The 12,398-nt window shown below is 38.0% G+C and overlaps 1 protein-coding gene across 1 annotated transcript in view; it reads right to left on the minus strand.

The window, feature by feature from the left end:
* Positions 1–12,078, minus strand: part of Ten-a (Teneurin-a transmembrane protein) — a 582,153-nt gene extending 570,075 nt beyond the window's left edge. The window contains exon 1 of the mRNA XM_087349368.1: positions 12,013–12,078. The gene's annotated coding sequence lies outside the window, so the exon portion shown is untranslated. The remainder of the gene's footprint in view (positions 1–12,012) is intronic.
* Between the last annotated feature and the right edge of the window lie 320 nt (positions 12,079–12,398).

The following is a 12,398-nucleotide window of genomic DNA, read 5'->3' on the forward strand; positions in this document are numbered from 1 at the left end:
TTTCTGACAATCTATGTTGATTGAAGATGAAGCTAACTGGATGCTGTGGTGGACTAATTATCAAGTAGCACTGAGGCATGTCTGAATTGCAAACAGAGTCTTACTTAAGGACTTAAGAAGCAAATTGTCCCTCAGATGGTCAATACAGTTCCCAACTTTTATGAAACTCGAAGTTTCATTGCTGCGAGATTTTATACTGCGTCGTACAGGAGCTGACCGAAGACGTTTCAGAGATGCATCTTCATGCATTACCGTATTTTCCAAGGAAAATAATTTCCATCTTGCAAGTACGACAGGTGTGCATATTTCCAGGGCGAAAATCGTGCCGTGAGTTCGCCCAAACATTAACCAGCACATACAAATTTGGCGGCCACTTCTGGACAGAAAGGAAATTAGATCTGTGATCCGCCAACACATAATCGGTGTGATTTCAACCCGGCAAATGGCAATGTTGACTGTATTATGTGATAGTGTCTGGACCATTCCACTCAATAGCCGGTGTTTACTTGTTTTGTGTACACTGTTCACTGCGGGGGGGGGGGGGGGGGAAGGGGGAGGCAGACGAAATTTAAAGTGGCTGCGATGAAATGATCATCATAGATCATCGATCCTAGATCCCATTTCCTTCCTGTTTAACTAAACCCACAGACACTGCAGTGCGCTTAGTACTTTATGAGAACATAAACCATCATAAACAAAATTTCACTGAAAACGAGAGTGCGGTGTTTACCCAATGTTGCTACTGCAAACAAACAAACAAACAAACGGAGCAGAGGCGAGAGACTGGAAAGGAAGACCATATTATAAATTCAAAAATTTTAGCTCTTCGCAAAAATATCTGTCTCGCCCGTTACGTCCTAACCGGAAACGTTAATATCGTGAAATTCAAAAACTAAAACCGAAATCCAAATGACTTTGCTATTAAATAGGACAAGAAAAGAAAATCCTAGCGACAAACATTACTTTTGTCCCTCAGATGTCCTTGGAAGAAACAAATATATTCAATAAATTCATCGCCTTTTACAAAACCCCAAGGTTTATTTGCTTTGCTCAAAACAGTCCGCTACTGGACTCGATCTTGTGTCAGATAAATCCAGTACACAACGCCATATTCCATTACTCTAAGATATACTTAAATCTACTTTAATATTATCCCTCGGGTTTCCCTAATAAAAGTGGATCCTACAACAAACACATTTTTGGAAAGACAGTTTTAGTGCATGGATCTGAAACAGCTCAGTCATAAGGTGACTGATAGCCACGGACTGTAAACACGGAGTTCGACTCTCGGTAAGGGATTGGTGTTTCTCTCCGCCGACGCGTGAGGACGGTTCTGAGTTTCTGAATCTAAGAACAAAGTCAAATGTGTTTGCGTGTTCCTCTGCTTGTAGTGTCTGAGGAACTGCTTTGTAATTCCCTCTTATCTCTCCTGATGGGGCTTACAGCTTCCAGTCGTGAGATGCACAGACTTTAGAACTCTGGTAACGCCGAATTGTGTTTACATGATAGCCCATTTTACCACAGAGCTCAATAAATTCGGTCAACTCACTGGAAACATCACGATATATAATCCTGAGAATTTCTTCGATTCCTTTACGGTTCTCCCAATCCACGCCTGATCCACATTCAACGAAAATTCCAATCCACGCCTGATCCACATTCAACCGAAAATTCCAATCCACGCCTGATCCACATTCAACCGAAAATTCCAATCCACGCCTGATCCACATTCAACGAAAATTCCAATCCACGCCTGATCCACATTCAACCGAAAATTCCAATCCACGCCTGACCCACATTCAACGAAAATTCCAATCCACGCCTGATCCACATTCAACGAAAATTCCAATCCACGCCTGATCCACATTCAACGAAAATTCCAATCCACGCCTGATCCACATTCAGCGAAAATTCCAATCCACGCCTGATCCACATTCAACGAAAATTTTAAAAGTAAATCTCAGGTTTCCATCTGCGTATGCGAAATGCGTCATGAGAAGATTGAAATGGGCGCTAAGAGATGAAAGAACGTCAAAGTTGACCACTGACGTATCCCATACTTCGGTATGAATACATAAAGAAACACTCTCCCTCCATAAAAATCGTATCTGAGATCTCACGTCAGAGTAAAAGTGTTTATTAAACTATGCATGAAACAGGTCACCTCGAAATTCCGTACAGTAACACTTTTACCTTCCACCTGCCACAGTTAACTTAGCTTCTATTCGTTTTCGGTCATGTCGTGAGGGGTAACAAGAGACCTTTGTTTGGCATTTAGGGGGGAAAAAAAGCATTGTCGCCCTGATTTAATATTCGGGTCACATGGGCCCAGCGTCAGTTTACCCGAAGCTCGGCAAACCCTTTGCCCCCAGGTCCCACGGACGTGCCTGTGATTTTGTTATGTCCAGAAACTCACACAAAAATGAGGTGGGGGGAGGGGGGACACAGACGGAGAAAATGACAGAAAAATGTGTCTGACAGAGATGGATAACCACACATGGACATGTGTTGCTCGCATTGAATTCTGGGTTATTACGCGTGTACTGAATCATAATTAAGCTGCTGGAAAGATGAAAACGGAGAGCGATCGACATAAAAGTAAAATTTAAAATGTGAACTGACTAAATTCATTTTCGTTGGGAAATTTGGCTTCGCGGTTCGATTATTTCGATACAAGAGGTCGTTTTACAGTCCTGAAGACAGGCGTTAGCATAACCGAAACGTACAATGTGCACATCTATAATCAGAGCTGAGTGAATAGCATAAAAACACCGCGTGATATTCTTGTCTGTCCGTCCGTCTTTTCCCATGATGCACTTCCCTCTAATTCTATTGATGGAATAAGCTTATATTAAAACTTTAATATATACAGGGATGTTCTCTTTAACAAATTCGGCCATTCATGCATGTTACTTTAATCTAAGCTTTAAATAAACGTTCTTATTACTTTTTTGTATATTTATAAAAAAAATCTGGCATATTTCAAAATAAAGTTACAGTATTTGATGCTATAAAACAGTATAGTAGATCTGTAGATATACTTAGGCGTAGGTGGGAGGATAATATTAAAATTAATCTTAGAGGAATAGGCTTGAAGGCTATGGATTAGATGAATCATTCTTAGGATAAGGTTCGGTGAAGGGATTTTGTAAACACAGTAATGAAATTTCGGTTTCCACAGAAAATACAGAGTTTTCTTCAACAGCCGAGCTACGATCAGCTTTTCAAAGGGTTTTACTCCGTGGAGTTTATTAATTATCTGGTTGGTTCGGGACTTTTCCGAGTGTTTTAAGAACTCTCAAGCTAAGTAGATCAACTGTATCCATACGGTGGATGTAAAATCAACTTCTATTTGCGTTTAACCTTCCATCAGTCATTGCTTAGCCCTACTGGCGTCCTGTAATTTTACTTAGATCCTCCATGGAAGTGTTTCCAATATACTTAAAAATTAACCACGACTCTCGCTTCTTACATCAATTTATGACTGGATTTTCAAATTCTGTAAATGGAAAAAATAAGTCTCTGCCAGAACAAAAATTCCCCGCTACTACAGAAGACGTAGACACGTTACTTTGTTTCCAAGGATCCAACTGAATCAACTCCACGGCCTAACATCACACATCTTTATCGTACCATCTACGTCTATGTCTACCGAGTGTGGGTTTTATAATCGTGTTTAAAAGTGTTATACACAAAAGGGTAACTTCATAGGCATGGAAAAAAACTGTGACTACTTTCCCCTGAATAAGAGGTTCGTATTGCGCCAAAGATTAACCGCTACATTAAACATAAGTTCTTGTGGCGACAACAGCGGAGAAAGTGGAGGGAGCTGTAATAGCATAGAACGAGGTTCGTAGTTTGGGGATGGTGAGAGGGTGCAGAAGAGGTCAAGTATAGAATGGCTTCTTCCCCCAGTGCAATGAACTGGAAAATATCTCTCCATATTTCGTTGAAATCCCCTGAAACGAATACACTACATACTTTTGAAGAAAAAAAAATTTAACTGCGTTCGAAGAACATGAAATTGTGAAGTAGAAAATGAGGCCGAGCCTATTAACTTTGTGTTAGGAGTCGGAAAATGCAGTGCTATAGGATTTCAATCCCATTCATCGAAAACCGCGTTTGTCCAGACCTGAATGTACCCAGTTACTAGCCTTAGTAGACTTCAATGTAAACAAAAGCAGATGCCGACAAGTGGCCCTAAAATATCTGGTAAAACTGACTAGGACAGTAAATAAATCTTGAAGCTAAAAGTTCTAAATCACGTAACGATAAGAATCACTTAAAATTATTTCAAAATTGTTAACAAACGGGCCTGTATTTAAAAAAAAAATTATGAAACTGCTCTTAAAACAATTAACGACATACGACAAGATTAATGTCACGTTCTTAACAACATAATTGATATTAAACTACAGCGCCGAAGTCTAAAAAACTTCAGCACTTCATACAGTGTCGATAAATGACATTTACATGTTATTTTCCATGAGTCTGTTCGTATATGTGAATGTCCAATGATTAAAGCACACATGTCGGTGTTGTAGAATCGACTTGTTTTAGCTGACGTAAAACCACAGCGACAAACTTTCATGTTTCTCTGTGTAATTGTTCACTTCATGCCAGAGCATAATCCGACTACAAAAACTTCCATACCTGACATCAGCAACACGACAATTAAACGTCATACCCTCAAACAACCTGAATGTCTCAAAGGCTTATCCTGTTTATTTGTTCGTTTGTTTCGTATCGTGTCATCCCTTGAGGTCTGAACATAAACAAAGAACAACATTTTGCACAAACTGGTTATTATTTGAGTTAAAACATATTAAAATTAATTAATTAGTTAGTTAAAACCAGACGTTTTTCTGTCTAAACGGCCATCACCGATGACTGAAATAGCAGGAATTGGGGTCTCGGGTTCGATTCCCGGCGGTGCCCGAATTTATAACTTGTGTTGGGCAAGGCCGTGGTCTAGGCAACACGGAGTTTTCCTCCGGGGGCTTCCCCGGTTTCTCCATTCACACACAGAAGAAGGCAATGGCAAACCACTTCTGGATCATCTGCCAAGAACGTATATGAACAGGTCCCAGTCCGAGAAAAGGATCGAAGGATCCTGTTCATATGGACCTGTCGTCAGACACAACACTAAATAAAATAAATAAATGTCGTAAAACATCAACCGTGACCTACATCAACTGCCTTATCCCGCATTCCCTGGGAATTAACACAAATCTGGTAAAATGGTCTACGCCCACTGTACAACTCGTAGCATCATGGCGATGAGTGACATGTTGGAAAAAGTACGAAACTTTTACGCTCTTCCTGAGATTCAAACACGCGATCCCTGGCGATGACGTGGCCTTAACATTTCACCCATCGTCTTTACGGATTCCACTGGCCACTTGTTTCTATAAACATAATGAACCGACTAGCTTTATAACAGAGATCTGGTACGTTTATTTGTAAGTTGAAATATAATAACCCAACAAAGGTATATAAGAGGAGTTTTGCGTGTAATATATTCAGTTTATTTATTACAATTTTGTCTGTACCGAATACGAAATAATTCTGAAATTATTGGTCATTTATCAGGACTTCCCCGTATACGGGATCGACCATCTACACAGCACAACACGACACATAAATTTGTTTAAATCTTGTCAGTCTAATCACAATAAAATTCCTATTAAATATTAAAATATTACCATAATTAACATTTAAATATTTAAAATATATTAAGTGATGTTCTCTATCGAACATTTCGATAGAGAACATCATTTAATATATTTTAAACATTTAAATGTTAATTATGGTAATATTTTAATATTTAATAGGAATTTTATTGTGATTAGACTGACAAGATTTAAATAAATATATATTTATCACAATATGACGCAACTTTATCATCTCACGACATGTCCATGAATGAAGCCGAATACAAAACCACGAAACCAGCCGCTGTAATCCATTTCGGATGATAATAACATTCATAAATAAAACCTTCAGCTATTTTTGTGTCCGTGTAGCGAAGATAGAACCAAGTCTAGATGTCGCGGTGTAACGGCGGAGTAATGCGTCGATCTCGGAGCAAATTTCGTTCATTCTAGCACAAAGAGACGTTATGACCATACACGATGTAATAACGACCTCTGACACTTTCCAAACCTGTTTACAAACACCTGTCTTGCAATTCTGACTTCTCCTCCCCATGCGCCATTTGGATGGCCCACTGCCGAAACGTACAGATCGATAATACCAGCAGTCGTACACAACTGAGCAAGAAACATGCAACGCGTCTCTTGCATTGGAGAAGTTAGGACCGTCGGCATTTCTGTTAGTATTCTGATACAATCTTACACACTGGATGCAGTGGCGGAGAAAGGTATTTTAACCAGAAGACTTGAAGGGCGTGAGCCAAACTTGAAAACACATCGCCTCTTAGTACGCCAACATTACGCTCAGCTAGTGAAGAAATTTCCCGCCATAGACGAAAGCCCCCCAAGGTTCATTATCGCGTTCACAAGAGCCCGCAACCGGTCCCTGTCGTAAGCCAGATTAACCCAATCCCACTCTCTTTCTCTAAGATTAATTTTAATATTATCTTCCTATTTACGCCTAGGTTTTTTTTTTCGGAATTATCTCTTACATTAGGATTTCCAATCAAAATTTTTTTTGCTCGACATCGCGACAGACAGACGAACATGGACGGGCCCACGCTAGACCTTAAATAACACGTAATAATGAATAAGGTTACACTTTATTTATTTTTTCTGTCACTTTTGCACAGAATTTGTAATATTATCCAAGTGTTCGTTAACACAGAACTACATGTTTCGATCGAAAACGAACATCATCAGGTTTACTCAAATTGTACATCTTTGATGTAAATGATACTTATATGTATCAAGTTTCTATTTGTTTTAACTGTGATAAAATAATATATAAAATGTTCATAAAAAATAACCCACTGGCAGCATGTTAAAATCTTTGAAACACGAGACAAACAGCACAGAAAACAACAGAAACATAACAGCAGATCGCCAGACACCAACACATAACAGGCCCTCCAAAGGTAGTTCCCCAAATTCTACAAATTCACCTGTTTTACCTAAGATAGTTCAGTGTCAAAAGTTGACAGTGGAACCACGGTTCCGGAAAATTTGACGTAAATACGTCTATACGGAAAGGAAGTTTATATATTGGCTTTATTCTAAATATTTCCTTTATACATCCTTTACAATTGAGATAAGTTTGATTAAGACATTGCTTATTTAACTTGAATTAGTTACGCTTAAGATGGGTCTGTGGTAGATGAATGTATTGTAATGAAATGTTTTATAGGTAACAACAATGCCGAGCAAACAGATGACGTTTCCTGGGTAACAACAATGCCGAGTAAACACGACGTTTCCTAGGTAACCAGGTTACACTTTTTCGTTACACTTTTTTGAGGAATGACCCTTCCATACAGACGTATTTACGTAAAAATTGTGAGACTTCAGAGTAAAAACCTCATTCAATTCTTGGCCTCTGTAGTACATCAGTTTCATTTATTCAGGCGTGATGACAAAAATCCGACATAATCCTAACTCATTAATGCATCCGCCATTATCACGAACTTCCAATATTATTTTCCGCCTTTCTGTTTTAATATCATCACCGTCAAAGCCCCACGAACGAAGTTTGCTTAAGCTCGGCCGCACCTCTTTTGATAAATATCTTTAAAACACACTGTCCGTCACAGTCAGTGACTTGGAAATGGTTACTTGGCATCTGAGTCTTCCTACTGGGCCTTGTATTTATATTATTAATACTCTTTCACATAAACTTTCCTTCTTGTGCTGTGTTCTTCGTTGTAACTCACGAAGTCCCTTTCAGAATTGCCATGTTTTACGCTGAAATCTAAGACGTGGCAGAAATTATGTTTGAAGTCACGTCGAAGCCGACGTTTCGTGACAGTTACAAAAATATCACGCTCGAGTGGTATTTGGCTGTTCGCCTAGTACTGTAACAAACATTAGATGAAAGTGGCTTAAATTATTTGTTTTATTATATTTCCATTACTTCCAGGTCAGCAGACCTAAACTGTCGATAGGGCAATAGGTGATTCGAGCTGAGGTCACCCATTGCCTGACATTTCAACGCCATGGTTTGTGGTACTTTGTAGTTTAATTCCGTGGTTTTTGTTCTCAGTCCTTCTCCATTTTGTCAATACCATTTTAGTTGTATAATTCTGTGGCTTTGGGGTTCAATCCTTCTTTTTTCCAGTGATATTAGTTATTATTGATTTCGGATATTATGTTTCATGGTAACCAATGACCTCCCAGCTAGGAGCCGAAAGCATTGATACACTGGCTGTTTTCCACCACGTAATGTATCCACAGCTTAGTTTGCACTGCTGTGTGAAATTGGCCGATCTACGATTAAGTCGAGGGCTTCCAAGGACAATACCGAACAGCTATTAAGAGTAATTTTTTTTAATTAACTGCCTAAGACACGTCAATTTGACTGTTGATTTAACATCTTAATGAAATTAAACTAAAATACTAACGTAGTGTTAAATTTTTTTGGAAAAGATGAAGTGGTTGGGGGGGGGGGGGGATTTTTTTTTTTTTTTTGGTAATGTACGTTTTGAAATTTAGATGGAATCTGCAAAAATAATGTTGAAATAAATTGCATTATGCCTACTCTTCAAAAATATACAAAAAAAAAAAAAACAGGCTCGTTCTTGTCAACTTTTACGGAACATACCATCCTATTGAATTACATAATCGGACTCAACTCTGTGTAGGCATAAAAACATGTTCTGTACTCATTCGAATTTCCTTTCCATGACAATGAGCTCCAAAATACTGCAGAATATCTGCTTGGTCTTCTGAGACTGTACTTCATTCGAAATATATTTCTTTTAAGAAAGAAAACTAAATGTATAATACAGGAGATTCGCGTTTGAGGATTTAATATGCTCAGATATTAATAAGACGAAGTATATTCGAATAGTTTTTAATAAAGAAATAGTCATTACTAATGCCATAAACAGGTTTCACAAAAAGTCTATCTGTTTGAAATTGCATATCTAAAAAGGATTGTCTGATTCCTGACACGAAACATCGCTTTGAAATTCAAAGGCTTGGTTTATAAGTTATGTGTCCGTTCATCTCGGAACCTATATAAAGAAACGGTATCCTAATAATTATAATCAAATACTTGTTTCGTGCGTAGTTGAACATGAAGGCCTTTTGGTATATTGTGCCGTGTATTATCGAAGAAGATGACCGACGTTTCAGAGATGCGTACTACTCCCATTATTACGACTATGTATCAGACACACCTCTGTAAATATCGTTCAAATTTTCAATCCTGCTGACCTGAAGACATGTAAATTTTCATAAACACAAATAATGTTGATATTACGCCTTTATATTGTAAATAAAGACATGTAACAATATACATCGTATAAAATGTGAGTGTTATTTAGAAGAAACAGAATTCAGAATTAACTTAATAGAGCACAATTCTAAAAGACGCTCAGTTTTGCTTTGATGTCTGTCTTGGTGAATATAAAATCATTTCACATCCAGAATTCATATTTCAACAAGTATTATTTATTATTTAGTGTTTCTCATAAATAAATTACATGCATTTTCCGTCTTGCGTACTACATGCCTCGAATATATTAATCATCGTAATAAATACTTTGTATTAGACAAATTGAAGTTAAAGTCTTTACGACATGTACAAATAATACTTCGTACGACGTACAGACTTCCATGTACTGCGCGTTTATAAACACGTTCAATGGCTCGGCCAGATTTCTTTGAATAAAAAATTGTCTGTCATTTATTTTCGGTTGAGATGAGATCGGTTCTGAGGGGAGGAAAAAAAATCGAATGTACCCTGGGGGGGGGGTTATTCTATCTCTTAGCTTGTGATTTGACCACCCTCCATCATCATTCAATCACTGCGTCATAATTTTTCATGCTGAACGCGAACACAATCCCTGTCCAGTACTCCATCAATTCAGTGGCAGCCCCCCTCGGATCAGCGTGCCCAAATATGGTTCAAAATGTAAAAATCGGTTCAATTTCGCCGAGCTGATTGCTTTACATTGAATTTGGGTGACTGGATGCATTTTAATACCAGATTTACATTACTCAGATAAGAATAAATGAAAAGCACCTGTTTAAAATGACTAATAAAACTACGAAAAATTTAAAAAAATCCGGTATCGGGGAATAGTTTCGAACCCAGTACGTCTAAAATATAAAAAAAAATTAAATTAGTCGTAAAATGTAAACATCTGTTCACATCGAAACTTGTGTCATTGTATAGGACACTAACGAAAACAAAATTTGAAACTGTACAGTGTTCTTGATCATTCTGTATCCAGCCGCTTCGGGTTGGGGGGGGGGGGGGGGTCGAAACTTCGTCAAATGGGGTTGGAACATTCCTGCACTGCAAGCGGTCCATTTGACTATACGAGCGTTAACCACGGTCCAATGTTACAACGTTACATGCCATCAGCAATATATAGCAGGAGGCAGAGTTCGTGTGTGAAAATTGAATTTTCGTTTCTCAAATTTAATAACGAGATCGTGAAATTAGATTGCCTTAATCGGTCCAACCCCTGCCTCTTGCCATACAGATTTACCACCCCACCTCCGTTTCCAGTCGCCACTTCTCACCTCGAATCCTTTTCACCTCTGTATTACATGAAATAGGTTAGGTTAGACTGCCCCTTGCGTTAAGGGAAACGCAACCAGTGACGTAGAATTTCCTTGTTTGGACACGCATTACATTTTAGGCAGGTACACATGCACCCGGTTCTTAACTGAGGTCAGACTCCAAGCATTTTAATCCCGGAAATGGGTAGACGAGATTGGTCAGTTTCATATCCCGGTCGCCTTACTCTCATACCCTTGGATAGGAAGTTGCGGCGAAGAATATTAAATGATAACATTATTATTATTCCATCTATTCAACATTTTATAGGCTATTTACTTCTATGTACCTAAGAAAAACTTTGCCGCTGAGGTATATGGACCAGCAGCTATTTCTGAAATACATTTTGTTTTTAATACGTTGCATATATTATATAGTTTTATTGTGAGGGATGACTATATATTTTACATCAGCGTCTTTCGAATGATGTATTATTATTATCATCATCATTTCCATAATTATCAGTATTAGATGCCTGGTTGGTAGCTAGTGATTCCCTAAATGACAATAAAATCTATTCCTTTACAAAGCAAATTCTCTTAATTTCCATATAATCAATTAGATTACTTTCATTATAATTCGACTGTAATTGGGCGAGTGTGAACGAATTTGTAAATGTTTATTTACGTCGTTTGAAATATTCATGATAAAAATCAAAACATCTTTAACGCTGAATTAGTTACAAACAATAGTAATCAGACTAATATAAATGAAGATATTAGAGTAGTAATATCTGTCAGCTTCAGTACTTTAAAACAATAATTAACTCAAGGCACAATGGCTGCTAATAGAAACAACAAACAGAACACGATCGCTTCTCCTTTAGTTCACGTGACTTCCAACAGATATCATTAGCTACAGGACAACATGACTTACATTTCTCACGCCTTCCCCCACTAACCCATTTACCACAATGAATCAACCCTAACCAACTACATGATGAGACCGGTCACAAAGATGAAACACAAACAGAATAGAAACCAGTTTGATGTTACTGTCTGTAAAAGTTGCTTGCCATTACTTATTACACTAAGACAATGGAAATTAACCGCACTTTTACTTTTCAATGCACTGGATCAGTTTAACCATTCATAACCTAATCCTGTTAGTAGCAAACGAAATGTAGTATTACATTTCCATTGTCAGTCTATTGTCAAAATCGTGCAAGAAATGTGTGTCATGTTTTCGAATGAACCAAAAGTCGCATGGAATGGATACAAACATCGTTTCGCATTCGTGAGATACTCAGTTCGAAACGTGGGAAACAAACCGGAAATTCAGATAACTTACTTTGAATCAGGCGATGATATTCCTTCAGCAACTTCAACTGAACCAACACAATAAATCACACGACACACAGAAAGACTAATTCGTTGAACAAAGTCAGAATACGCAATGTTCTCGGTTTCGCCGCTCTGCCAACCGAACAGTACCGCATGCTCCATCTGTTAGTGATATCATGTAACTAAAACTCAAATGTTGGCATCCGTAAAACAGCAGTACTGCCACTACACGCATACTGTAGAATGTATGTATATATGTAAATAGGGAGGAAGATATTATTAAAATCTGTCCTAAATAAGAGGAAGGGATGATGTGGACTGGAATTAATCTAGTTCTGAACAGATTACAATAAATAAACCTTCAGGATTATTATTAGGTTTTCAAAAACGACT

Source organism: Zootermopsis nevadensis, unplaced genomic scaffold (assembly GCF_977971745.1).
Source record: "Zootermopsis nevadensis isolate Lab colony 2312 unplaced genomic scaffold, Znev_1.0 Znev_ptg000016l, whole genome shotgun sequence".
NCBI lineage: Eukaryota > Metazoa > Arthropoda > Insecta > Blattodea > Termopsidae > Zootermopsis > Zootermopsis nevadensis.